The sequence below is a fragment of the Chiloscyllium punctatum genome, chromosome 3 (assembly GCF_047496795.1).
Source record: "Chiloscyllium punctatum isolate Juve2018m chromosome 3, sChiPun1.3, whole genome shotgun sequence".
In the NCBI taxonomy this organism is placed as follows: domain Eukaryota; kingdom Metazoa; phylum Chordata; class Chondrichthyes; order Orectolobiformes; family Hemiscylliidae; genus Chiloscyllium; species Chiloscyllium punctatum.
The window spans coordinates 18,142,985-18,170,504 of record NC_092741.1 but is presented as its reverse complement, the minus strand read 5'-3'; the positions used below and the strand labels follow the sequence as shown (position 1 = coordinate 18,170,504).

General features: G+C 43.2%; 1 long non-coding RNA gene across 1 annotated transcript in view; it reads right to left on the bottom strand.

The window, feature by feature from the left end:
- The window catches only part of LOC140456513 (uncharacterized), an 81,396-nt gene that overhangs the window by 27,448 nt on the left and 26,428 nt on the right, over window positions 1-27,520 (bottom strand). Inside the window, exons 2-3 of the long non-coding RNA XR_011953123.1 lie at window positions 14,433-14,512; window positions 11,913-12,086 (exon numbers count right to left, since the gene is read on the bottom strand). This is a non-coding gene — a long non-coding RNA (uncharacterized lncRNA). The remainder of the gene's footprint in view (window positions 1-11,912; window positions 12,087-14,432; window positions 14,513-27,520) is intronic.

Below are 27,520 nucleotides of genomic sequence, written 5' to 3'. Positions count from 1 at the left end.
CACATACAGATGCACGTAGAGACATATATACATAGACATATACAGATACACGCATACAGATATGCATGCATAGACATATACATATACACACAGATATACATACATAGACACATATAGATATACATACTTAGATGCATGCAGATACACACACGAACAGATATACATTCATAGACACATACAGGTACACATACGCACAGATATACATACATAGACACATACAGATACACACATATACATAGACACATACTAATACATACATGCACAGATATACATACATAGACATACATATATACACACACAGATATACATACATAGACACATACAGATATACACAGATATACATACATAGACACATACAGATACACATACACAGATATACATACATAGATACATACAGACACACACACAGACAAACATACATAGACACACACTGATACACACACAGATATACATAGACACATATAGACACCCACACAGATATACATACATAGACACATACAGATGCACATGCACAGATATACATACGTAGATACATGCAGATACACACACGCACAGATATACATACATGAACACATACAGATTCACGCACACAGATATACATAGACACATACAGGGATACATACAGATATACATGCATAGACACATACAGATACAAACACGCAGATATACATACAGATGCACACACACAGATATACATACATAGACACACACTGATACACACACACAGATATACATAGACACATATAGATACATGCAGATATACATACATGGACACATACAAATGCACACACACAGGTATACATATGTAGACACATGCAGATACACACACGCACAGATATACATACATGAACACATACAGATTCACACACACAGATATATGTACATAGACACATGCAGATACACACGCACAAATATACATACATACACACATACAGATACACACAAGTGCAGATATACATACATAGACACATACAGATGCACACGCACAGATATACATAAATAGACACAAGATACACACACAGATATACATACATAGACGCATACAGTTGCACATACACAGATATACATACATAGACACATACAGATACATTCACGCACAGATACACATAGACACATACACATACACACACAGATATACACGCATAGACACATACAGATGCACGTAGAGACATATATACATAGACATATACAGATACACGCATACAGATATGCATGCATAGACATATACATATACACACAGATATACATACATAGACACATATAGATATACATACTTAGATGCATGCAGATACACACACGAACAGATATACATTCATAGACACATACAGATACACACATATACATAGACACATACTAATACATACATGCACAGATATACATACATAGACATACATATATACACACACAGATATACATACATAGACACATACAGATATACACAGATATACATACATAGATACATACAGACACACACACAGACAAACATACATAGACACACACTGATACACACACAGATATACATAGACACATATAGACACCCACACAGATATACATACATAGACACATACAGATGCACATGCACAGATATACATACGTAGATACATGCAGATACACACACGCACAGATATACATACATGAACACATACAGATTCACGCACACAGATATACATAGACACATACAGGGATACATACAGATATACATGCATAGACACATACAGATACAAACACGCAGATATACATACAGATGCACACACACAGATATACATACATAGACACACACTGATACACACACACAGATATACATAGACACATATAGATACATGCAGATATACATACATGGACACATACAAATGCACACACACAGGTATACATATGTAGACACATGCAGATACACACACGCACAGATATACATACATGAACACATACAGATTCACACACACAGATATATGTACATAGACACATGCAGATACACACGCACAGATATACATACATACACACATACAGATACACACAAGTGCAGATATACATACATAGACACATACAGATGCACGCAGAGATACACAGACACATACAGATACACGCACGCAGATATACATACATAGGCACATACACAGACATACACACAGATATACATACATAGAGACATATAGATGCACACACAGATATACACAGGCACATGCAGATACACACACGCAGATATACATGCATAGACACATACAGATGCACACATGCAGATATACATACATTGGGACATACAGGTACACACAGAGAAATACATACATCGACACATACAGATACACACACACAGATATACATAGACGCATACAATTACACACACGCAAAGATATACATACATCGACACGTATAGATACACACACGCAGATATACATACATAGTGTAGGTCTTTGGCTCAATCTACCAGCTTACTTTCTTCTATGTGTGAGCCGAGTCCTGCGTGTTCTTTAAATGAAGCAATAGGAGAAGATATTCGGTCTCACACTCTTAGTTTATTTTAGCAGTAAGTGGACAAAGTATACAAAGCTCTGGGCCTAGACCTTTCTGTCCCTGACAAACTACAAAGTGGGTCAGTTCACAAAGTACCACCTATTCCTGTCCCTGACCCAGTCTTTTATACAATACAAAACAACATGCAATCACTGAGGTGGGATTGTCTTCTGATTGGCTGTTGATCTGACTCCATTCTCCGCCTTCCCGCATTCCCGGATGTCCGACCCCATGTGACCTCCTCCTCGCGCGCGAAACAGAGCACCATGTGACCTCCTCCTCGCGCGCGAAACAGATACATCATCAAAGGCTCCCGAAGGCCGAGTATATTTACACTCGCACCAAGCCATATATTTACAAAGCCCCCTTTTGGTCTCATTAAAATGAGACCAACAAACTAGTTTTATACATCACATTCGCTCTCCGATGCATCGTCTCCCCTTCCGGTTAGAGCCATGGTTTCCATCTCCATCTGTGACATCTGGTAGGGTGGGGGAGCCTTCCCTTCAATTGCTGTGATAATTACCCTGTTCAACAGAGATCTAATACAGGGGATACAACAACATCTACACAACACTATCGCAGTCATCATACCAATGAGGGACATAAACACAGACACAATCAATCCTTTCCATTTCCCAAACCATGAGTTGAAAATACCTCCTAGAGGGTTGTCAATACCGGAATGTTCATGTATTTCTTCAGACAAGATTCTTAGTCCTTCCAGGGCTCTAGTTACCGAGCCATCAGGTGCTGTATTGTTGGGAATGAACGTACAACATTGGTCTCCGAACATAGAGCACACTCCCCCCTTTTCTGCTAACAACATATCTAAGGCCATTCTATTTTGTACTGTCATCAATGAGGTCGCTGCCAGTTGTTCAGAGATTCCCGCCACCGCGTCTCTAGTTCTATTGGCTAGCCTAAGTACATTGTAATGTACATAGTTAATTCAGTCGATGTTTTTATTCGGTGTAACTGGGAATAGAACACTGATAATTGGGAGATTCTCAAATCCTGCTGCTACCTGGTCTGCCAATTTATATTCATCAGGTACACCGCGGGGAACATCTATTGCATCTATGTAAGTGGTTGAGCCAGAAGTGACATCAAACAAATCCCTGCGTTTTCGTGCATGCGGATTTATTCTCTGTTGTCGTTCTCCTAAGAGGAATAAGGGTACCCCTAGCCTGACCATTGCACAGGTTCCAGACCAATCTGGAGGTAGACTACCATAGTGTTCTATCTCCACAGCACCAAAAAAGATCAGCTTTGGCTCAAACCATTGTGCTAGCATTCTGCCAGCCAGTTACATTAATCGTATCCTGACACCAGTCAGCGCGTATGTCTCCCAAGATTGTATTAGACCTTCGAGCGAAATAAGTGTAATTGTTGGCCCTTGGGGTAAACACTGGAGGTAACGTGGAATTCTTTACAGGTGGGAAAATAGCACTTAAGGTGGTACAATTTGGAGGGTCTGCCTGCATGGTGAGGGCCATCATGCAGTGAAATCCTGTTGGGTCTATATTAGGGAACAATGGGGCTGGGGTAGTAAATAGGGTTGGCCTGGCCGAGGAACACGCGATGCAATTACTCATATTCATTGAAGTTGCTGTCGCTGTCATCCAGTCCAGCCATAGATTCTTATCCCCGTACCCGGTGGCTAATTTAGTAACGTCCCTTCTCGTGAGGTTGTTGTAATCTATTACCACGACTCCTGAACTTGGTCCTACCACCATACTTGTTGTGTTTTCAGTTTGTGGCTGGCTTGTAGGAGGGTCCACTAAAGTTACCTTCACTAGTCCCATGGTATCCACTCCAGATTGATTTACACCCATTACAAAATAAAAGCTTCTGTCATCACTCCCACAGTAAATCTGTACCTCTTTGGGACTAGGGTTAATATCGAATCTTGTCAGGGTTAACAAGAGTGGAGTTGTTTAGCTCTGAGGAATGATCGAGTTTCCCCTTAGTTAGGCTCACATGGTCTTGAACTTTCCATCTATTATCCGAGGGTGACGACTTCTTGGGTGTCCATCGTACCCCAGTTCATGTTAATACATGATCCCATGACGGGAGTGGGTCATAGTAAATGGCATAGAAGCAAAGATATACATCATACTCCCTCCAGCTCCCTGTATCTTGGCCACAATCAATTACTTTGCATAAGTCAAACTGGTATGTTGTACCATGGTTTTTATCATGTTTGATGTGTACCTGGCTCCCCGCCTCCCTTAAACATTTGTCCGCCTCTTGTCCTATTGACCTTTCATTCTTGGGACTTTCTCCCTCGCCTGTGTGTTTGTCCCTTGTGGTTAATACCCCTATTAACAGCGGCATACAACTTATACATAAAATAATAGCAAAAACTCCCAACCTCAACAGCCGAGGGTAGTGTGGGCTCCTTACAGAGATGAACATTATATCCTTTACACAACTTTCCTGTATGTTTTAAACAAATTCTTCTTGTGTTCCAGTCCTGTCCTCACTTCTGCTCTCCAGAAAAACCCTTCCTTAGAGATCTTGAGAACCTCTCTCCCTTTTTCCAGAACCCTCTTCCTGCAAAAGTTAAAAGTTTAAGACCCTTCTACTCTTTTTCTGTTCTTATTTGTTCTAGAGTTCTCATTGGCGGTTCCGTGGCTGCACACTGGCTCCAATGGTACCAGCTTTCTCCTTTCCCCTATAGTCTGACCACATGAGATGTCCTCTCCACCACCCTGTAAGGTCCTGTCCACCTTGGCTCCGACCATTTCCGTTTGATCACTTTCAGCAGGACCCAGTTGGTGGCAGATGGAGCCGAGCTCTGTAGGTCCCCCTTTGCCGATCCAACCTGTTTGGAGAAAGCTAACACCAAAGCTGTTAGTTGGTCATAGTAAGGTTTGTACCTTAGAGAGGCTCCTCCTCCCTCTAACCTCTGTATTCCAGCTCCTGGTCCCGGGAACTGCTGCCCTATTGTTAGCTCATATGGGGTAAACCCTGTGATAGAGTTTACTGAGCTTCTAATGGACATTAAAGCTAAGGGTAGGGCATCCACCCAGCTTAACTTTGTTTCTGCACACATTTTTCCTATTTTTTCTTTTATGGACTGATTCATTCTTTCCACTTTTCCCTGTGACTGAGGATGGTACACTGTCCCAAACGTATGTTTCAGTCTTAAAGCTGCTTCAACTTCTTGCAGGTCTTTGTTCTTGAAATGTGTGCCATTATCTGACCTGACTCTCTTTGGAAACCCATGCATTGGAATGTATTGGTTTATCAAGAATTTGATCACTGTTTTTGTGTCTTCCTTTTTCGCAGGCATTGCTTCTGGCCAACCAGTGTATGCATCCACTGCTACCAAAAGGTACCGGTATCCGTTTACTCTCTCTATCGTGTCAGTGTAGTCGATGACTATATCCTGACCTGGCATTCTTGGGAGAGGGAATTTTCCCTCGTGTGGTTTCACTGTTGGTCTCACATTGTATTCTGTACACGTTCTACATCCTCTGATATAATTTTCAATCATTGCTGGCAAGAACAGATGCCACCAATGTATCAGATACCTCTGCATCTGTGGTTTTCCACAATGGGTCAACCCATGAGCCTCCTGAAGCATGGAAGCTATCAACCCTGGGGGTAGGACTGGTCTACCGTCCGGTGACCTCCAAATCCCTTCTGACTCTGTGGCCACTCTCTCTCCCCAAACTGTCAGTTCATGAGGAGAGGCTTTCTGCTGCTCGTTTATTAACACGTTCGCCTCACAGGCAGGCAGCAGGTCATACACTGTTCTCTCTGTCTGCATCATTATATACTGTGCTGTATACCCTGCTGCTTTCTTTGCTGCTGAGTCTGCTTCCTGATTACCCTTCGCTACTACTGTGTCTGCTTTATCATGTCCTCTACACTTGACCACCGCCACTTCTGCAGGTTTCATTAGGGCCTCCGCTAATCTTTTCATATCTTTTTCATGTTTAATGGGGGTTTTTGCTGCTATTAAGAATCCTGCTCTAATCCATTGACTGAGTTCTACCTGTATAGCCCCTACCACATATGCAGAGTCGGTGTAGATGTTTACTCTGTTTCCCTCTGACCATTCTAACGCAGCTATCATCGCCTGTAGTTCAGCCAACTGGGCTGATTCTTTGCCTGTCACTTTTCCTGTCAACACTTCCTCAAATCCCTCACTTGTCTGTCACACCACTGCATCGGCTGCTTTAAGTCCATCAGTTGGATGTCTGTAACAGCAACTATCTGTGAACAGCACTTCTTCTGGGTCTACTGGTGGAATTGCCTGTAAATCTACCCTAACTTTGGTATCTCTCTGTACCCTTTCCTCACACATGTGTGGTTCTCCTTCTCCCAGGTTGTCAGCCATGTTGATTCCTTCGTGTGTGAAAGTTATATGTGGTGCATTGAGGATTTTCTCTAACCTGGTTTGCCGCAGTGACGTCATTGTAAAGGCTGTTGAGTTCACATAGGCCACAATACTGTGTGTCGTCAGTACCGTTAGTGAATGGCTCATGACTATTTGTGCTACCTTTTGGAGAATTTTTGCTACCCCCGCTGATGTCTTGTACATGGCCGGTGTTTGTCCTCTATTGGGTCAAGGGTAACACTTACATACATCAGCACCTGGCTGCCTCCCCCTTTTTTCGGAAAAAGAACACCATTTACTGTGTGTAATCTTTCATAAATATCAAGGAAAAATGGCTCTTTGTAATCCAGGACCGCTAAATCAGCAGCCTGCGTTAGGGCCTGTTTAAGAGAGATGAAACTTTCGTCTGCCTCCGTGGTCCACTCCAAATGGGCCGACAAATTTCTCATGCCTTGCTCATTTACCATGGCCCTGAGAGGGAAAGTGAGCTCCCCATATGATGCAACGAATTGTCTGCTGTACCCTGCCAACCCAAGAAATAAGAGCATGTCTTTTACAGTGACTGGTTTGGTATAATGAAGAATGGAGGATCTATGGGACGGAGACACACCTGTTCCCTTAGCGGAAATCACTCTACCCAGAAAAGACACCGTTTGTCTGCAGCATTGCAATTTAGCCCGTGAGACTTTGAAACCGACGTTATACAGGTGAATCAGCAATGACTTTGTGGCTGCCAGACAAGAAACATGATCGGGTGCCGCCAGGAGAATGTCATCCACATACTGGATCAATACCACCTCCTTTGGGAGTGTAAGGTCCTTCAGCTGGCGTTTTAGTACCTGACTGAAAATACCTGGTGACAAGATAAACCTTTGAGGGACCCTTGTGTAACGTACTTGTTGGCCTTTGTAGGTGAATGAGAAAATGTCCCTCAAATGATCAGCTAGGGGCAAACAGAAGAACGCATTGGCCAAATCAATGCATGAGAACCACTTACGGTCAGGGGTCAGCACAGACATCGCAGTGTATGGGTTTGGCACTGGAACTGTTGGAGTAGAGACAACACTATTGATCCGTCTAAGATAATGCACCATCCTATATTTGCCTGTATTCTGCTTCTCTACAGGTAAGATGGGAGTGTTCCAGGCTGACTGGGAGGGTTCTAGCACCCCTGCTGCTAACAATCCTTCAATTGTGTCGGCAATGCCGGCTTCAGCCTCTGGTTTGTGTGAGTATTGTCTCTGCCAAATCAGAGAGTGGTCTATTAAATCGAATGTGATTGGTGTAACGTGTTTGCAGTGACCAACGTCCGTTGGATCTGCTGACCACAAGGTATCTGGTAGACTATTAAGCATCACTGCAGCCTGTGGATGGTCTGTTTTTTCCCTACCATGAAACCTTTCAATCTGCCTGTGTTCCAGCAGTACCTTGTCAGTTTTCCTATACATAATTCTGTAGGCTTCCTCTGATGGTGAATATTGTAAACCGGGTAGCTGAGTCCAAACCCAATCAGTTAGTGCCATCAAACGTTTGGACATAGGTCCCAGATCCTTGGCTTGATGTTCAGCATGCACGGCCAATGTGAGATGAGGTATAGCTTCTTCAGACATCTCATACCATTCCAACTGTTCTACAGTTAATTCAACAACACCCTCCACACCTTCTTTCCCTACCAGAATGCAACTGGAGGAAATATCCCATTGAGTCCCTTCTCGGTGCTGATAGAATACATGCTGATAGATTTCATTGTCATCTCTATCATAATACAGGGTAACATGAAGGGGATCTGCAGGAGGAGCTTAGGGATGCAGCATCTGAACCCAGGGTCGCCATTGGTTGTATAAAGACTGTATGCCGTTGTTCTGCCTGTTTTCAGGTTCTAGGAGTCCCCAGTATATATCTGCCCACTGCCCTTCTGCCGTTGGTGATGTGTCCGGTGATAGTATCATTTGGGATCCAGAGTGAATCATTGTCATGGAACAGTTGACAGAGCAGCCATTCGGAAAGGTCACTACCAGTCCGTCTGGTCCACACAGAACCTAGACCCCACATCTCACCAGCAAGTCACAGCCCATCAGATTGACAGGACATGAAGGTGATGAAATATACCGGTGAGGAAGGTCTGTCCGCCCACTGATGTGATCGGTGGCGATGTCAAAGGCAGATTTCCTGGTTTACCCAAAAACCCTACTAACTGGACCCTGCAGGATGACATGTTTGACCAAGGGATGTCACAAGTGATGGTAGAAAATCTTGCACACGTGTCAACCAAAAAAGAACAGCTTCTTGTCCATTACGCTCATTTGCGTGTAGGGGTCTGCCAACCCCGAATATTCATACCCCTGCCCTTCCGGCATGGTTTGGGTGAACTGACCTTGCACCGGGGCTGCAGCTGTATTTGGGGCTTGGTAAGGCTGGACAGCCTGTTGAGAAGGAGGCTGACTTGAGCGGACATACTGTCCTCGGATCGATCCCTGACCTCCCTGGGGTCCCCACAGCATGGGACAATTTCTTCTCCAATGCCCGGGTTGGCCACATTCAAAACAGGTGTTGGGTGGCTGACCTCTGAATCCTCCGCGGCCCCTTCCTCTACCACGCATTCCTCCTGCTACGCCTATAGGCCTGCCCCCATGGTGGGGGTGGTGTGGCATCCAATCAGGTGTTGGGTCTAGACTCGGCAGGTTGTTTTGTGGCGACGGTCGCTGAACCATCTGACTAGTCGTCTTTTGGGAGACCTTCTTTGTATCATTAGCCTTCCTTCTAGCCTCATCGAGCTGTAACTTCAGCAACTGCACTTGAGCTGACTCGTTGCTCTGTTTATCTTCATCCTGTTTCGTCCTGTAATGCTTCATGTGGTGCGTCAAGTGTTTTTCCCACTGTTCTGTAGAACAACCTGGGATATCAGGATTACTCCTCATTGCCTCTTTTACTTCCTTAGGCATCCCTGCCATTACGGCATTCCTAAATAACGTGGTCTGTAGCTGACCCGTCCCTGGATGGCTCCCCGCAGTATCTGTCCACGTGTCCTTACACCGAGCCAAGAAGGCAGGCATATCCTCACCCTCCTTCATTGTGAAGGTGAGTGAGTGCATCGCTCCCGGTGGAATCGGGAATCTCTCCCTCATTGCCCTTCCCACACAGGTGGCATGCTGCACAAATGGGTCAGAATCAGGTAGTAAGGTGGTCCCCGCAGAAGCTTCAATCTGCTGTATTTCCCACATACTCAATTGCTTGCCCAACAATGCTCTCCAGTCACCCATAGCTAACTTGTACCCTCGTGTATATTGGCAAAATTGAGTCATCCAGGGCCCACCTCCCTCCGTGGGTGGGGGCATTTTATCCAGGATGTAGTTCATGTCAGTAAATGTGAAGGGCTGATAAACATCCCCCATATAGGAGCCTCTGTAAATTAATGGCATTTGGTGGTGCTGATACTTTGTGGGTTGTTGTAATGTGTCTCTGTGACGCAGGTTATACCTTGTTTCAGGTAGGGGCTTCAGTGGAGGGGCGTGTTGCGTGGGCATTGTGAGTGAGCCTTTCAAAGGGACGGGGTAGGTGTATGGGTCATCCTCTGTCAGGGATTCTTTGTCCTCAATGTCCGTTTTTAGACTCCTCCCCATCCAATTTCTCTCTGTCTTGTTCTTCCCTCAAATCTCTCCTTCTTCTGTCTAAGAACCTGTCATCTAATAACTGACCTGAGTCATGTAATCTTCCCCTCTTTTCATTCTCAGCACTATACGGTGTCGAGTGAGCATCTGGCTCTTGCCCTGATGAATATCTCCCCTGTTTCGGCTGTTCTTTGTTTCTGCTGTGCGTCATTATCACCCTGCTTGCTTCCTCCACTTCCTTAACTCTCTGTTCAGCTTCTAGTCTTAGTTTTTCTACTTTTCTGATGCTATCTTCTACTGCTTCCGCCAGTCTCTCTTTTACTACGTTGTACTCCCTTGTTCCTACTTCTTGCACATCTAACACCCCTTCTTGAACATACATGAGTGGCATTTGTGTTGCAGGATATGGGGGCAGTGATTGTACCGCAGGCAATTTAGGATATAATGGCACGGATAGTCCTGCCTTTTCTGTCTCCTTTGCAAGTTCTGTATTAGAGGTACCACCTACTCTCTTTTGTAATGTTTCTACCGCTACACAGGCTAACGTCATGTTGTGCAGATGAATCCTCCTCTCTTCTTTCTCCTCGCCTTCTTTTGTCCACTTTCTTCTAACTAATATTGACCCTTTCTTTCCCTTCATGTGCTCTTCTACTTCTAGTTTAGCTTGCTTTTCTGCTTTTCCTAAAAATGGCGACAATTTCTTCCTCTCCTCATCTTTAGGGACTTTGCCCTGTTTTTGTAATTCTTCCCAAACCTTATCATATTTCTCCATCATTGTTTTTTGTTCGTTCTTTGTGAGCCCACTGAACTAACCGAATTCTGGCTTTACCCCACTGCTGTTTTACGGGCAACATTAGGTCAGAAGAACATCCTCCATATTCTTCACACTCTTTATCAAATTCCCCTTCCATTTTATGTGTTTTTTTTTTGTTTTTAATCCTCCCGTCCAGTAGTCAGTTGGTTTGGATATAATATAAACGAGCGACCAACCCAGTCAGAGACAGATCCGGTGGCCAGTCAGTTTGTATGGAGTACACCCGAGCCACTCACCCTTTCAGCGAGATTTATCAGCAGTTTCGTTGTCACCGTTAGGTTTCCACTGCTGGCTCTCTCTCGCTGAGACACCACCGTTTTTGTCTTCAAGACACTACTGGCTTTTCTGCCACCCTCCGTACATTCCCCAATATAATTTTAAAACTTACAACACATCAATCATAAACCAAAATTTGTGAGCGTTGCTTTTATGAGATCCTGCTCAACGGACTTTAAACCTCCTCACACTTACGTACCTTGTTGCCTTTATGGGGACACTAACCCCACGGGACTTTAAACCCGTACGTACTATATCAATACTTTATCCACTTACTATTACTAGGACACTTGCAGTATAATGACAACAACCATTTCCAATTGCAGAACTTCGATATAAACAGGTGTCTGCTCACCTTTTTATGTGGCGCTGCTGGTTGTCGTCATCAGACGTCAGTTGTCCGTTGTTTCTATTTTTCTCTCTTTCCGTCACTTCTCCGTCTTCATCACGTCAGGGTCACCAAATTGTCGGATTCTGGCTCAATCTACCAGCTTACTTTCTTCTATGTGTGAGCCGAGTCCTGCGTGTTCTTTAAATGAAGCAATAGGAGAAGATATTCGGTCTCACACTCTTAGTTTATTTTAGCAGTAAGTGGACAAAGTATACAGAGCTCTGGGCCTAGACCTTTCTGTCCCTGACAAACTACAAAGTGGGTCAGTTCACAAAGTACCACCTATTCCTGTCCCTGACCCAGTCTTTTATACAATACAAAACATCATGTAATCACTGAGGTGGGATTGTCTTCTGATTGGCTGTTGATCTGACTCCATTCTCCACCTTTTCACGTTCCCGGATGTCCAACCCCATGTGACCTCCTTCTGCCCGCGAAACAGAGCACCATGTGACCTCCTCCTCGCGCGCGAAACAGTTACATCATCAAAGGCTTCCGAATGCCGAGTATATTTACACTCGCACCAAGCCATATATTTACAATAGACACATACAGATACACATACACAGATATACATACATAGACACACACAGATATACATACATAGACACTTACAGATACACAAACACAGATATACATACATAGACACTTACAGATACACACACACAGATATACATACATAGACACATACAGATATACACACACAGATATACATACATAGACACACACAGATATACATACATAGACACATACAGATATACATACATAGACACATGCAGATACACACACGGACAGATATACATACATCGACACATACAATTGCACACATACAGATATACATAGACGCATACAGATACACACACGCACAGATATACATACATAAACACATGCAGATACACACTCACAGTATACATACACAGACACATACAGATACACACACAGATATACATACATAGACACATACAGATATGCACACACAGATATACATACATAGACACATACAGATACACACACACAGATATACATACATAGACACATACAGATATGCACACACAGATATACATACATAGACACATACAGATACACATACACAGATATACATACACAGACACATACAGATACACACACACAGATATACATACATAGACACATACAGATACACATACACAGATATACATACATAGACACATACAGATACACACACACAGATAAACATACATAGATACATACAGATACACACACACAGATATACATACATAGACACATACAGATACACACACACAGATATACATACATAGATACATACAGATACACACACACAAATATACATACATAGATACATACAGATACACACACACAGATATACATACATAGATACATACAGATACACACACACAGATATACATACATAGATACATACAGATACACACACACAGATATACATACATAGATACATACAGATACACACACACAGATATACATGCATAGACACATACAGATACACACACACAGATATACATACATAGATACATACAGATACACACACACAGATATACATACATAGATACATACAGATACACACACACAAATATACATACATAGATACATACAGATACACACACACAGATATACATACATAGATACATACAGATACACACACACAGATATACATACATAGATACATACAGATACACACACACAAATATACATACATAGATACATACAGATACACACACACAGATATACATACATAGATACATACAGATACACACACACAGATATACATGCATAGACACATACAGATACACACACACAGATATACATACATAGATACATACAGATACACACACACAGATATACATACATAGACACATACAGATACACACACACAGATATACATACATAGACACATACAGATACACACACACAGATATACATACATAGACACACACACACATAGACACACACAGATATACATATGTAGACGCATACTGATGCACGCGTGCGTGCACACACACCTATACATAAACACACACACATGCACACACACACAGATATACATACATAGACCCACACACTCCCGGATAGACAGACACACACACAGATGCACATACACACAGATATACATACATAGACCCACACCCTCCAGGATGGACAGACACACACACAGATGCACACACACACAGATATACATACATAGACCCACAATGTTCCATATAGACACACACGCAGATTCACACACACAGATATACATACATAGACACAGACAGTCACATACAGACACACACGTAGATGCACACAGGCTGTCTGTCATACACACACTGACCTACACGTTCCCGGACAGACAGACACACAGATGCACATGTTAAATATATTTTGCTGCAATTGCAAGGTCTGCGTTAATATTTTAAACAGGATGAATGTAATATATTTCTATGATATTAATAAAAAATAAAAACCAATGAAAAATCTGCAGAAACTGACGTTTTAATTCTTCTGTAAAATCAGTTCTGGAATCCACAGCACAGATGCTCCAGCTTCACTCGGAACCCATGAGGATGTTTCTGTGTGTGAAAGGAAAACATTCCTTATGTGGGGTTTACAATGCAGTGTTTAGCTGTTACTTCATGTACATTAGGACAGGTGTAATGGACTGTTCAGCTGATTGTTAATGTTCATTAAGACAGGTTCTCAATGTGAGGGCAGGACTTTGTCTCCACAAGGACTCTGCTGTGGTCATTATTATGCATCGATGTTTCAGGCATAATCCCTTCATCAGGAATGAATTAACAAAGGACTAATGTCCGAAATGTCGATTCTCCAGCTCCTCGGACGCTGCTTGACCTGCTGTGCTTTTCCAGCACCACACTCTCGGCTCTGATGTCCAACATCTGCAGTCCTCACTGTTACCGAGTCCTTGTGGAGACAAAGTCCCGCCTTCACATTGAGGGTACCTTCTATCGTGTCGTGTGGCACTATCACAGTGATAAATGGGACAGACTTTAAACTGACCTAGAAACTCAAGACTAGGCATCCATGAGGTGCTGTGGGCCATCCACAGTGGCAGAACTGTACTCCAGCACACACTGCAACCTCATGGCCTGGCACATCCCTCACTCAACCATCACCATCGAGCCAGGGGATCAACCCTGTTTCATTGGAGAGTGCAGGAGGGCATGCCAGGAGCAGGACCAGGCATACTTGAAGATGAGGTGTCATCTGGTGAAGCTACCAAACAGGAATACTTGCACATCAAACAGCATAAGCAGCAAGTGACAGACAGAACTAAGCGATCCCACAAGTAATGGATCACATCTAAGATCTGCAATCCTGCCACACCCAGTGACAGGACTAACTGGAGGAGGAAGTTCCATAGTTTGTCCCCTCCTCAATGATGGAAGAGCCCAGCACATTGGTGCAAGAGCTAAAGCTGAAGCAGCAATATTCAGACAGACGTTCTGAGTGGATGATCTATCTCGGCCTCCTCCAGTGGTCCCCAGCTTCACAGATACTGGTCTTCGTTTCACTCCATGTGAAATCAAAAAACAGTTGGAGGCTATGGGTCCTGACAATGTTCCACAATAATACAGAAGGCTTGTTCTTCAGAACTTGCCACCTCCCCCCCCCCCCTTAGCCAAGCTCTAAGAACCCTGGCATTACCCGGCAATGTGGAAAATTGCCCAGCTACATCCTGTACACACAAAGCAGGACAGATCTAACCTGGCCAGTCACCGGCTCATCCTTCCACCACTTTGCAGGTGATCAAGAGAAGACCAATTGGAGGGTGGGAGGGGGGAGCGGGGAGGGGGGATTCAGCCATTCTGTTAAAGAGTTGATACACCTCAGCAGAATGATTCCATTGTGAATGTGTCTGAATTCATTCCAATCTGTGAGATCACAGCCACAGGGATTAAAACACACCATTGGTTCATATTAGTCATGTTTTGGTACAACCGACTGAAAAGAGGGTGGGGGGGAGCATCTAGTCAGCGCCTCAGGGATGGGGAGAGGGTAGTTGGCTAAATTGTAGGGGTGTCAGTTTAATAGTATATTGTTATTTATTCACCATCAAATCATTTATGAATAAAGTATATTTTTGAAATTAAAAAAAAATTTTATTTATTCACTCATGGGAGGTGGCACTGACTGGGCCCAGTATTTATTGCCCGTCCCTAGTTGCCCCCTTGAGAAGGTGGGGGTGAGCTGCCTTCTTGAACTGCTGCAGTCCACCTGCTGTGGGTTGACCCACCATGCCCTTAGGGAGAGAATTCCAGGATTCTGATCCTGTGACAGTGAAGGAACGGCGATATAGTTCCAAGTCAGGAGGGTGAGTGGTTTGGAGGGGAACTTACAGGGGCTGGTGTTCCTGTGTATCTGCTGTCCTTGTCCTTCTCGATGGAAGTGGTCATGGGTTTGGAAAGTGCTGTCTGAGGATCTTTGGTGAATTTCTGCAGGGCATCTTGTAGATAGTACACACTGCTGCTACTGAGCATCAGTCAGTTAGGCTTTAAAATCATAATAAATAGGAACAGGAGTGGGCCATTCGGCCCCTCGAGCCTGCTCTGCCAGTCAATAGGAACATGGCTGATCTGATATTCCTCACATCTACTTTCTTGCCTTTTTCACATGATCCTAGCTTCCTCTACTGATCAAGAATCTATCTCTTTCAGCCTTAGTTATGTACAGGAACCTTGTCCCTACAGCTCTCTATGGCAAGCTGTTCCACAACGATCCAGAAACCCTCACAGAGGAAAACATACCCCCTCGCCTCAGTCTTAAATTGGCACTTCTTTGTTCTGAGACAATGATTATGGGAGGGAGTAACGTTTGTGAATGTGGTGCCTATCAACCTGGCTGCTTTGTCCTGGATGGTGTCAAGCTCCTTGAGTGTTGTTGGAGCTGCACCCATTCAGGCAAGTGGGGAGTACTCCATCACACTCCTGACTTAGACAATAGACAATAGAAATAGGTGCAGGAGTAGGCCATTCTGCCCTTCGAGCCTGCACCACTATTCAATATGACCATGGCTGATCATCCTTAATCAGTATCTTGTTCCTGCCTTATCTCGAAAACCCTTGACTCCACTATCTTTAAGAGCTCTATCCAACTCTTTCTTAAATGAATCCAGAGACTGGGCCTCCACTGCCCTCTGGGGCAGAGCATTCCACACACCCACCACTCTCTGGGTGAAGTAGTTTCTCCTCATCTCTGTCCTAAATAGTCTACCCCATATTTTTAAGCTGTGTCCTCTGGTTCGGCACTCACCCATCAGCGGAAACATGTTTCCTGCCTCCAGAGTGTCCAATCCTTTAATAATCTTATATGTCTCAATCAGATCCCCTCTCAGTCTTCTAAACTCAAGGGTATACAAGCCCAGTCGCTCCAGTCTTTCAGCGTAAGGTAGTCCCGCCATTCCAGGAATTGACCTCGTGAACCTATGCTGCACTCCCTCAATAGCCAGAATGTCTTTCCTCAAATTTGGAGACCAGAACTGCACACAGTACTCCAGGTGTGGTCTCACCAGGGCCCTGTACAGCTGCAGAAGAACCTCTTTGCTTCTATACTCAATCTCTCTTGCTATGAAGGCCAGCATGCTATTAGCCTTCTTCACGACCTGCTGTACCTGCATGCTTACCTTCATTGACTGGTGTACAAGAACACCCAGATCTCTCTGTACTGCCCCTTTACCTAAATTGATTCCATTTAGGTAGTAATCTGCCTTCCTGTTCTTGCTACCAAAGTGGATAACCATACATTTATCCACATTAAACTGCATCTGACCACTCACCTAACTTGTCCAGGTCACCCTGTAATCTCCTAACATCCTCATCACATTTCACCCTGCCACCCAGCTCAGTATCATCAGCAACTTTGCTAATGTTATTACTAATACCATCTTCTATATCATTAATATATATTGTAAAAAGCTGCGGTCCCAGCACTGATCCCTGCGGTACCCCACTGGTCACTGCCTGTCATTCCGAAAGGGAAACTCTTTGTTTCCTATCAGCCAACCAACTTTCAGTCCAAGTTAGTATTTTGCCCCCAGTACCATGTGCCCTAATTTTGCTCACTAACCTCCTATGTGGGACTTTATCAAAAGCTTTCTGAAAGTCCAGGTGCACTACATCTACTGGATCTCCCTCATCCATCTTCAGAGTTACATCCTCAAAAAATTCCAGAAGATTAGTTAAGCATGATTTCCCCTTCATAAATCCATGCTGACTCTGATCTATCCTGTTACTATTATCCAGATGTGTGATAATTTCCTCCTTTATAATAGTCTCCAGCATCTCTCCCCCCACTGAGGTCAGACTAACTGGTCTATAATTTCCTGCTTTCTCTCTCCCACCTTTCTTAAAAAGTGGGACAACATTAGCCACCCTCCAATCCGCAGGAACTGATCCCGAATCTATCGAACTCTGGAAAATAATCACCAACACATCCACGATTTCTCGAGCCACCTCCTTCAGTACCCTGGGATGGAGACCATCAGGCCCCGGGGACTTATCAACCTTCAGACCCTACAGTCTCTCCAACACCAATTCCTGGCAAATATAAATTCCCTTCAGTTCAGGTCCTTCAGCCACTGTTACCTCAGGGAGATTGCTTGTGTCTTCCCCAGTGAACACAGATCTGAAGTACCAATTCAATTCTTCTGCCATTTCTTTGTTCTCCGTAATACATTCCCCTGTTTCTGCCTTCAAGGGCCCAATTTTAGTCTTCACCATTTTTTTGCCTTTCACTACCTAAGAAAACTTTTACTATCCTCCTTTATATTTTTGGCCAGTTTACCTTCGTACCTCATTTTTTCTCTGCGTATTTCCTTCTTAGTAATCCTCTGTTGTTCTTTAAAAGCTTCCCAGTCCTCCGTTTTCCCACTTATCTTTGCTATGTTATACTTTTTCTCTTTTAACTTTATATGTTTTTTAACTTCCCTCGTCAGCCACGGCCACCCATGCCTCCTCATAGGATCGATCTTCCTTTTTGGAATGAACTGATCCTGCATCTTCTGCATTATACCCAGAAATATCTGCCATTGTTCCTCCACTGTCATCCCTGCTAAGGTATTGCACCATTGAACTTTGGCCAGCTCCTCCCTCATAGTTCCATAGTTCCCTTTATTCAACTGAAATATTGTCACTTCCGATTGTACCCACTCCCTCTCAAATTGCAGATTGAAGCTTATTGTATTATGGTCACTACTTCCCAATGGCTCCTTCACTTCGAGGTCCCTGACCAATTCTGGTTCGTTACACAATACCAGATCCAGAATTGCCTTCTCCCTGGTAGGCTCCAGCACCAGCTGTTCTAAGAATCCATCTCGGAGGCACTCCACAAAGTCTCTTTCTTGAGGTCTAATACCATCCTGATTCTCCCAGTCTACCTGCATGTTGAAATCTCCCATAACAACTGTAGTAACATCTTTGCGACAGGCCAATTTCAGCTCCTGATTTAACTTACATCCGACATCCAGACTACTGTTTGAGGGCCTGTAGATAACTCCCAAGAGGGTCTTTTTACCCTTCTTATTTCTCAGCTCTGTCCATACTGACTCTACATCCCCTGATTCTAGGTCCTCCCGAGCAAGGGACCGAATATCATCCCTTACCAACAGGGCCACCCCACCCCCTCTGCCCGTCAGTCTGTCCTTACGATAGCACGTGTAGCCTTGAATATTCACTTCCCAGGCCCTGTCCACTTGAAGCCACGTCTCCGTTATCCCCACAATTTCGTATCTGCCAATTTCCAAAAGAGCCTCAAGCTCATCCATCTTATTTCTAATGCTTCGTACATTCATGTATAGTATTTTAATTTGCTACTGCCCTCACCCTTGCGCCTTGTAGATGGTGGACAGGCTTTGGGAGTCAGGAGGTGAGTTACTCACTGCAATATTCCTAGCCTCTGACCTGTTCTTGTAGCCGCTGTGTTTATATGGTGAGTCCAGAGTGGAAGATTCAGTGATGGCAACACTGTTGAATGCGACTTGATTATCTCCTATTGGTGATGGTCAACGCCTGGCATTTGTGTGGCATGAATGTTACTTCCACTTGGCAACCCCAAAGCTGGATATTGTCTACGTCTCACCACAGGTAAACCTAGACTTGCTTCTGTATCTGAAATCTGCTTCTCCCTCTGCATCAATGCTGCCAGACCCTCTGTTTGTCTGCATTCATTTTCTGAGTATGTTTCAGATTTCCAACATCCAACACTGACAGGGGTTAGGTTATGTATTGATGAGTGAGAAATAGGAAGCAAAGCTGTCAAGTCTTGCAGACTAAATTCCTCCAAAAAATCTCAATGCAACTCACACTTTCCAATGGATAGCAACAAATTCCCCTCCACAAAGTCCAGCTTCCAAATGACTTTTTAGGTACTAGTGGATTGTGTTGCATTGTTGACAGTAACTTGCAGGATGTGCTTTGTGTATTTCTATCTGTTTTCATCACATATTCGGGATTTCAGGTAGGTAGCTTGCTCTTCATCACTAATGGAATATCCTGTCATCCTTAGTTTTGGGAAAAGGAGGCAGGTTGTTGGAGAAGTGCAGAAAGTTTGGTTTGCTGGAGGCAGTTTTATCAGAAGCGTCCTGGAAAAAATAGTGAGCTCAATGGGATTTCCTTCATTTTTTTAGTCTCCTGCTCCTCCTTAATCTGTTTTTATCCAGTGCATCACGGCTGTCACATCATTTCTGAAATCCTGCCCTCGAAACTTTCCCTGTTCACCCTTCCCACTAGAACACCTTATTCTTTACTCTTGGTACTCATTGTCTTCAGTCCTCAAATTTGTCATCGCCCATAGGCTTCAGCTTCTTCATCTCGTTTGCCTTCAGAATGCACCTTACATTCCCTCTCTGTCCTTGTCTCTCACCCATCCTTGCCCTCTCTCTCCTTCGTAACCTCAATTAGATTACTTTACAGTGTGGAAACAGGCCCTTCGGCCCAACAAGTCCACACCGACCCACTGAAGTGCAACCCACCCAGACTCGTTCCCCTAGGTTTACCCCTTCACCTAACACTAGAGGCAATTTAGCATGGTCAATTCACCTGACCTGACTGTGGGAGGAAACCGGAGCACCCGGAGGAAACCCACGCAGACACGGGGAGAACGTGCAAACTCCACACAGAGAGTCGCCTGAAGCGAGAATTGAACCCGGGTCTCTGGCGCTGTGAGGCAGCAGTGCTAACCACTGTGCCACCGTGCCGCCCACGGTGTTTTCCTTCCCTGTCTTCCTCTACTTTACCCACCTCCCCCTTCTTTCTCTTCACCTCCATCTTCTCTGCTTCCCTCCCACCTTCCCCCCCTCTCTCGGGTTTTGTCTATTCCTTGTAAATATGGTCTGCATGGAGTCTCGATGTCAGGAAAGTGTAGCCTGTCTGGGAAGGCCGATTGTGCTGCAAACCTTGCTGTTAATGGCCTGTTTGATTATCGCAGCTTTCCTATTGATAGTGGGTTTCCTAAAGTGAACATCAGACTTGACACTAGGATGGGGGTCAGCTTTTGCCCCCTGGAGCCTGCTGCACTGCCTGATGGGATCACAGCCCCTAGGCTCGCTCTCGTTTGTGAGCTCAGTCTGAATTGTCAGCGAAGAATTGATCTTCATGAATTCTTCACTCTAGGGAGGGGATGGGTGATGGCCTGGAGCATATCTGCTGGCCCTGGGAGTTCGGGGGATATTGGAAATGTTAACCAGCACTGAAGAAGGGAAACTCTTTCCTGTGAGTGAAGGTTACATTAATCAGGTTTAATATGTTCCTAAATCCACAGAACCTAGAGTTTAGTCTAATCGCTGTGTCAAAATGATTAAAGGAAATAAACCTCAATTATTGAGCTAGAGTTATGGAGGGTTTTGGGTCAAGTGCAACCAGATGGGATTAGTCTAAATTGTGAAAACTGGGCAGCCACAGGCAGGTTGGGCCGAAGGGCCAGTTTCCATGCTGTTGACCTCGATGACTATATTCAAGGTGATGTCATTGATCATTGCTTCAAACAAAGGATTTTGGAAATCTGGAATCCTCACCTTTACCTTTCTCAGGTTGAAAAATTCAAAACACAGATCAATAGGTTTATGTAACACGGGAGGGGAGGTCCAAAATAGAACCCTGCTTCGGACACAATTAGAGTGTTGGATCCAGTACAGTTTAGAGAAGACCTGAGGGACCTGGGGAGGGTAGTCATGGTAACGAGGTCAGCCAGGCTGGATGTCATAGGGAATGTGTTCCCAGATTGGGGCTGATAATCTGGTCCAATCAGGGAGCCCTTGCTGACATAACAGGATGAATGCCAGGGTGCCCTGAATGTCTGACTCAGTCAGAGCCCGTACCATTGTCACAGGCCATGCATTTGTAAATAAAGAGCAATTGGTGATGGGATGCCAGCCTCTGAAGAGCTATTTCAGTGCAGAGATTTACCAGAAGGCTTGTAGGAATGGAACAGGGTTTAGGACAGTGGGTTAGGGAGGTTAGTTACATGGATCGATTGGAGGAACTGAAGGTTATTCTCCTCACAGCAAAGATTGAGAGGTAATATAATGGAGCTGTGTAATGTTATATAACGGAGGTGTATTATATTATATAACGGAGGTGTATTATATTATATAACGGAGGTGTATTATATTATATAACGGAGGTGTATTATATTATATGACAGAGGTGTGTAATGTTATATGATGGTGGTATGTGATGTTATATGATGGAGGTGTGTAACATTATATGATGGAGGTGTGTAATGTTATATGATGGAGGTGTGTAACGTTATATGATGGAGGTGTGTAACGTTACATGACGGAGGTGTGTAACGTTACATGACGGAGGTGTGTAACATTATATGACAGTGTTGTGTAATGTTATATGATGGAGGTGTGTAACGTTATATGACGGGGGTGTGTAACGTTACATGACGGATGTGAGGTGTGTAATGTTATATGATGGTGGTGTATGATGTTATATGATGGAGGTGTGCAATGTTATATGATGGAGGTGTGTAACGTTACATGACGGAGGTGTGTAATGTTATATGACGGAGGTGTGCAATGTTATATGATGGAGGTGTGTAACGTTACATGACGGAGGTGTGTAACGTTACATGACAGAGGTGTGTAATGTTATATGACGGTGGTATGTGATGTTATATGATGGAGGTGTGTAATGTTATATGACGGAGGTGTGTAACGTTATATGACAGAGGTGTGTAATGTTATATGACGGAGGTGTATAAAGTTATATAACGTAGGTGTGTGATGTTATATGACGGAGTTGTGTAACGTTATATGACGGAGGTGTGTAATGTTATATGACGGTGGTATGTGATGTTATATGATGGAGGTATGTAATGTTATATGACGGAGGTGTGTAACGTTATATGATGGAAGTGTTTAATGTTATATGACGTAGGTGTGTGATGTTATATGACGGAGTTGTGTAATGTTATATGACAGAGGTGTGTAATGTTATATGACGGAGGTGTGTAATGTTGTATGATGGAGGTGTGTAACGTTATATGACGGAGGTGTGTAATGTTGTATGATGGAGGTGTGTCATGTTATATGATGGAGGTGTAATGTTGTAAGATGGAGGTGTGTAATGTTATATGACGGAGGTGTGTAACATTATATGATGGAGGTGTGTAATGTTATATGATGGAGGTGTGTAACGTTATATGACGAAGGTGTGTAATGTTGTATGATGGAGGTGTGTAACGTGATATGACGGAGCCGTGTAACGTTATATGATGGAGGTGTGTCATGTTATATGATGGAGGTGTAATGTTGTATGATGGAGGTGTGTAACGTTATATGACGGAGGTGTGTAATGTTGTATGATGGAGGTGTGTAATGTGATATGACAGAGGTGTGTAACATTATATGATGGAGGTGTGTAATGTTATATGATGGAGGTGTGTAACGTTATATGACGAAGGTGTGTAATGTTGTATGACGGAGGTGTGTAACGTGATATGACGGAGGCGTGTAACGTTATATGATGGAGGTGTGTCATGTTATATGATGGGGTGTGTAACGTTATATGATGGAGGTGCGTAATGTTATATGATGGAGGTGTGTAACGTTATATGATGGAGGTGTGTAACGTTACATGACGGAGGTGTGTAACGTTACATGACGGAGGTGTGTAACATTATATGATGGTGTTGTGTAATGTTATATGATGGAGGTGTGTAATGTTATATGACGGGGGTGTGTAACGTTACATGACGGAGGTGAGGTGTGTAATGTTATATGACGGTGGTGTATGATGTTATATGACGGAGGTGTGCAATGTTATATGATGGAGGTGTGTAACGTTACATGACGGAGGTGTGTAATGTTATATGACGGAGGTGTGCAATGTTATATGATGGAGGTGTGTAATGTTATATGACGGAGGTGTGTAACGTTATATGACGGAGGTGTGTAATGTTATATGACGGTGGTATGTGATGTTATATGATGGGGGTGTGTAATGTGAGATGATGGAGGTGTGTAAGGTTATATGATGGAGGTGTGTAACGTTACATGACAGAGGTGTGTAATGTTATATGACGGTGGTATGTGATGTTATATGATGGGGGTGTATAATGTTATTGATGGAGGTGTGTGATGTTATATGACGGAGGTGTGTAACGTTATATGACAGAGGTATGTAATGTTATATGATGGAGGTGTGTAAAGTTATATAACGTAGGTGTGTAATGTTATATGACGGAGTTGTGTAACGTTATATGACGGAGGTGTGTAATGTTATATGATGGAGGTGTGTAAAGTTATATAACGTAGGTGTGTAATGTTATATGACGGAGTTGTGTAACGTTATATGACGGAGGTGTGTAATGTTATGTGACGGGGATGTGTAATGTTATATGATGGAGGTATGTAATGTTATATGACGGTGGTGTATGATGTTATATGATGGAGGTGTATAATGTTATTGATGGAGGTGTGTGATGTTATATGATGGAGGTGTGTAACGTTATATGACAGAGGTGTGTAATGTTATATGACGGTGGTATGTGATGTTATATGATGGGGGTGTGTAATGTTATATGATGGAGGTGTGTAATGTTATATGACGGAGGTGTGTAACGTTATATGACAGAGGTGTGTAATGTTATATGATGGAGGTGTGTAAAGTTATATAACGTAGGTGTGTGATGTTATATGACGGAGTTGTGTAACGTTATATGACGGAGGTGTGTAATGTTATGTGACGGGGATGTGTAATGTTATATGATGGAGGTATGTAATGTTATATGACGGTGGTGTATGATGTTATATGATGGAGGTGTGTAATGTTATATGATGGAGGTGTGTAACGTTATATGATGGAGGTGTGTAACGTTACATGACGGAGGTGTGTAACGTTACATGACGGAGGTGTGTAACATTATATGACGGTGTTGTGTAATGTTATATGATGGAGGTGTGTAATGTTATATGACGGGGGTGTGTAACGTTATATGACGGAGGTGAGGTGTGTAATGTTATATGATGGTGGTGTATGATGTTATATGACGGTGTTGTGCAATGTTATATGATGGAGGTGTGTAATGTTACATGACGGAGGTGTGTAATGTTATATGACGGTGGTATGTGATGTTATATGATGGGGGTGTGTAATGTTATATGATGGAGGTGTGTAATGTTATATGACGGAGGTGTGTAACGTTATATGAAGGAGGTGTGTAATGTTATATGACGGTGGTATGTGATGTTATATGATGGGGGAGTGTAATGTTATATGATGGAGGTGTGTAATGTTATATGATGGAGGTGTGTAACGTTACATGACAGAGGTGTGTAATGTTATATGACGGAGGTGTGTAATGTTATATGATGGAGGTGTGTAATGTTATATGACGGAGGTGTGTAACGTTATATGACAGAGGTGTGTAATGTTATATGATGGAGGTGTATAAAGTTATATAACGTAGGTGTGTGATGTTATATGACGGAGTTGTGTAACGTTATATGACGGAGGTGTGTAATGTTATGTGATGGGGGTGTGTAATGTTATATGATGGAGGTATGTAATGTTATATGACGGTGGTGTATGATGTTATATGATGGAGGTGTGTAATGTTATATGATGGAGGTGTGTAACGTTATATGATGGAGGTGTGTAAGGTTATATGATGGAGGTGTGTAACGTTACATGATGGAGGTGTGTAATGTTATATGACGGTGGTATGTGATGTTATATGATGGGGGTGTATAATGTTATTGATGGAGGTGTGTAACGTTATATGATGGAGGTGTTTAATGTTATATGACGTAGGTGTGTGATGTTATATGACGGAGTTGTGTAACGTTATATGACAGAGGTGTGTAACGTTATATGACGGAGGTGTGCAATGATATATGACGGAGATGTGTGATGTTATATGGCAGAGGAAAGCAATGTTAATATGACTGTGTTGTGTAATGGTATATGATGGAGGTGTGTAATGTTATATGACGGAGGTGTGTGTAATGTTGTATGATGGAGGTGTGTAATGTTATATGACGGTGGTATGTGATGTTATATGATGGGGTTGTGTAATGTTATATGATGGAGGTGTGTAATGTTATATGCTGGAGGTCTGTAACATTATATGACGGAGGTGTGTAATGTTATAAGACGTAGGTGTGTGAGGTTATATGATGGAGGTGTGTAACATTATATGATGTAGGTGTGTAATGTTATATGATGGAGGTGTGTAATGTTATATGACAGAGGTGTGTAATGGTATATGATGGAGGTGTGTAACATTATATGACGTAGGTGTGTGATGTTATATGACGGAGGTGTGTAATGTTATATGACGGAGGTGTGTAATGTTATATGACGGAGGTGTGTAATGTTATATGACGGAGGCGTGTAATGTTATATGACGGAGGTGTGTAATATTATATGATGGAGGTGTGTAACGTTATATGATGGAGGTGTGTAATGTTATATGATGGAGGTGTGTAATGTTATATGATGGAGGTGTGTAATGTTATATGACGGAGGCATGTAATGTTATATGACGGAGGTGTGTAATGTTATATGACGGTGGTGTGTAAATTGATGACAGCGTTAGACAATGTAAGGCTGTTCTCTGGAGCTGAGGATTATGGGAGACAGGCAGCATTTCCAGCTCCTTGTCCCTGCCCTGTGATTGGTTCTGGGAATGTTTGTATCTCCGCAATGTCAGAGATGGGTTCGTTTGTGAGGCCTCCTCAGTTTGAGAACAGGTTTAGTAAGCTGACCGCAGGCAGATAGGAATGTTGTAATCGTTCCATCTTGTAGAAATGTTGTAATGGCAATGAGGAACTTGGATGTTGCATTGTTCCACAAGATGTCACCACACTGAATTTCACTTGTCCATGTTAACCTGGTATTTAGCTCCTTACTCCCTGACAGCCTGCAGCAGAACTGAGTGACCCTTGTGTGATGTCTAGATCATCTAACTGACATTGTTCATTCTCAGTTCACTTAAACCCTTCATCATTGTCTCCTGCCCAGGTATTGCAACAATTAATAATGATTGGGACTAAACTGTAGTCCATTCAACTTCCTCATTCTCATCCCACCCATTCCCACTCTCCAACATCT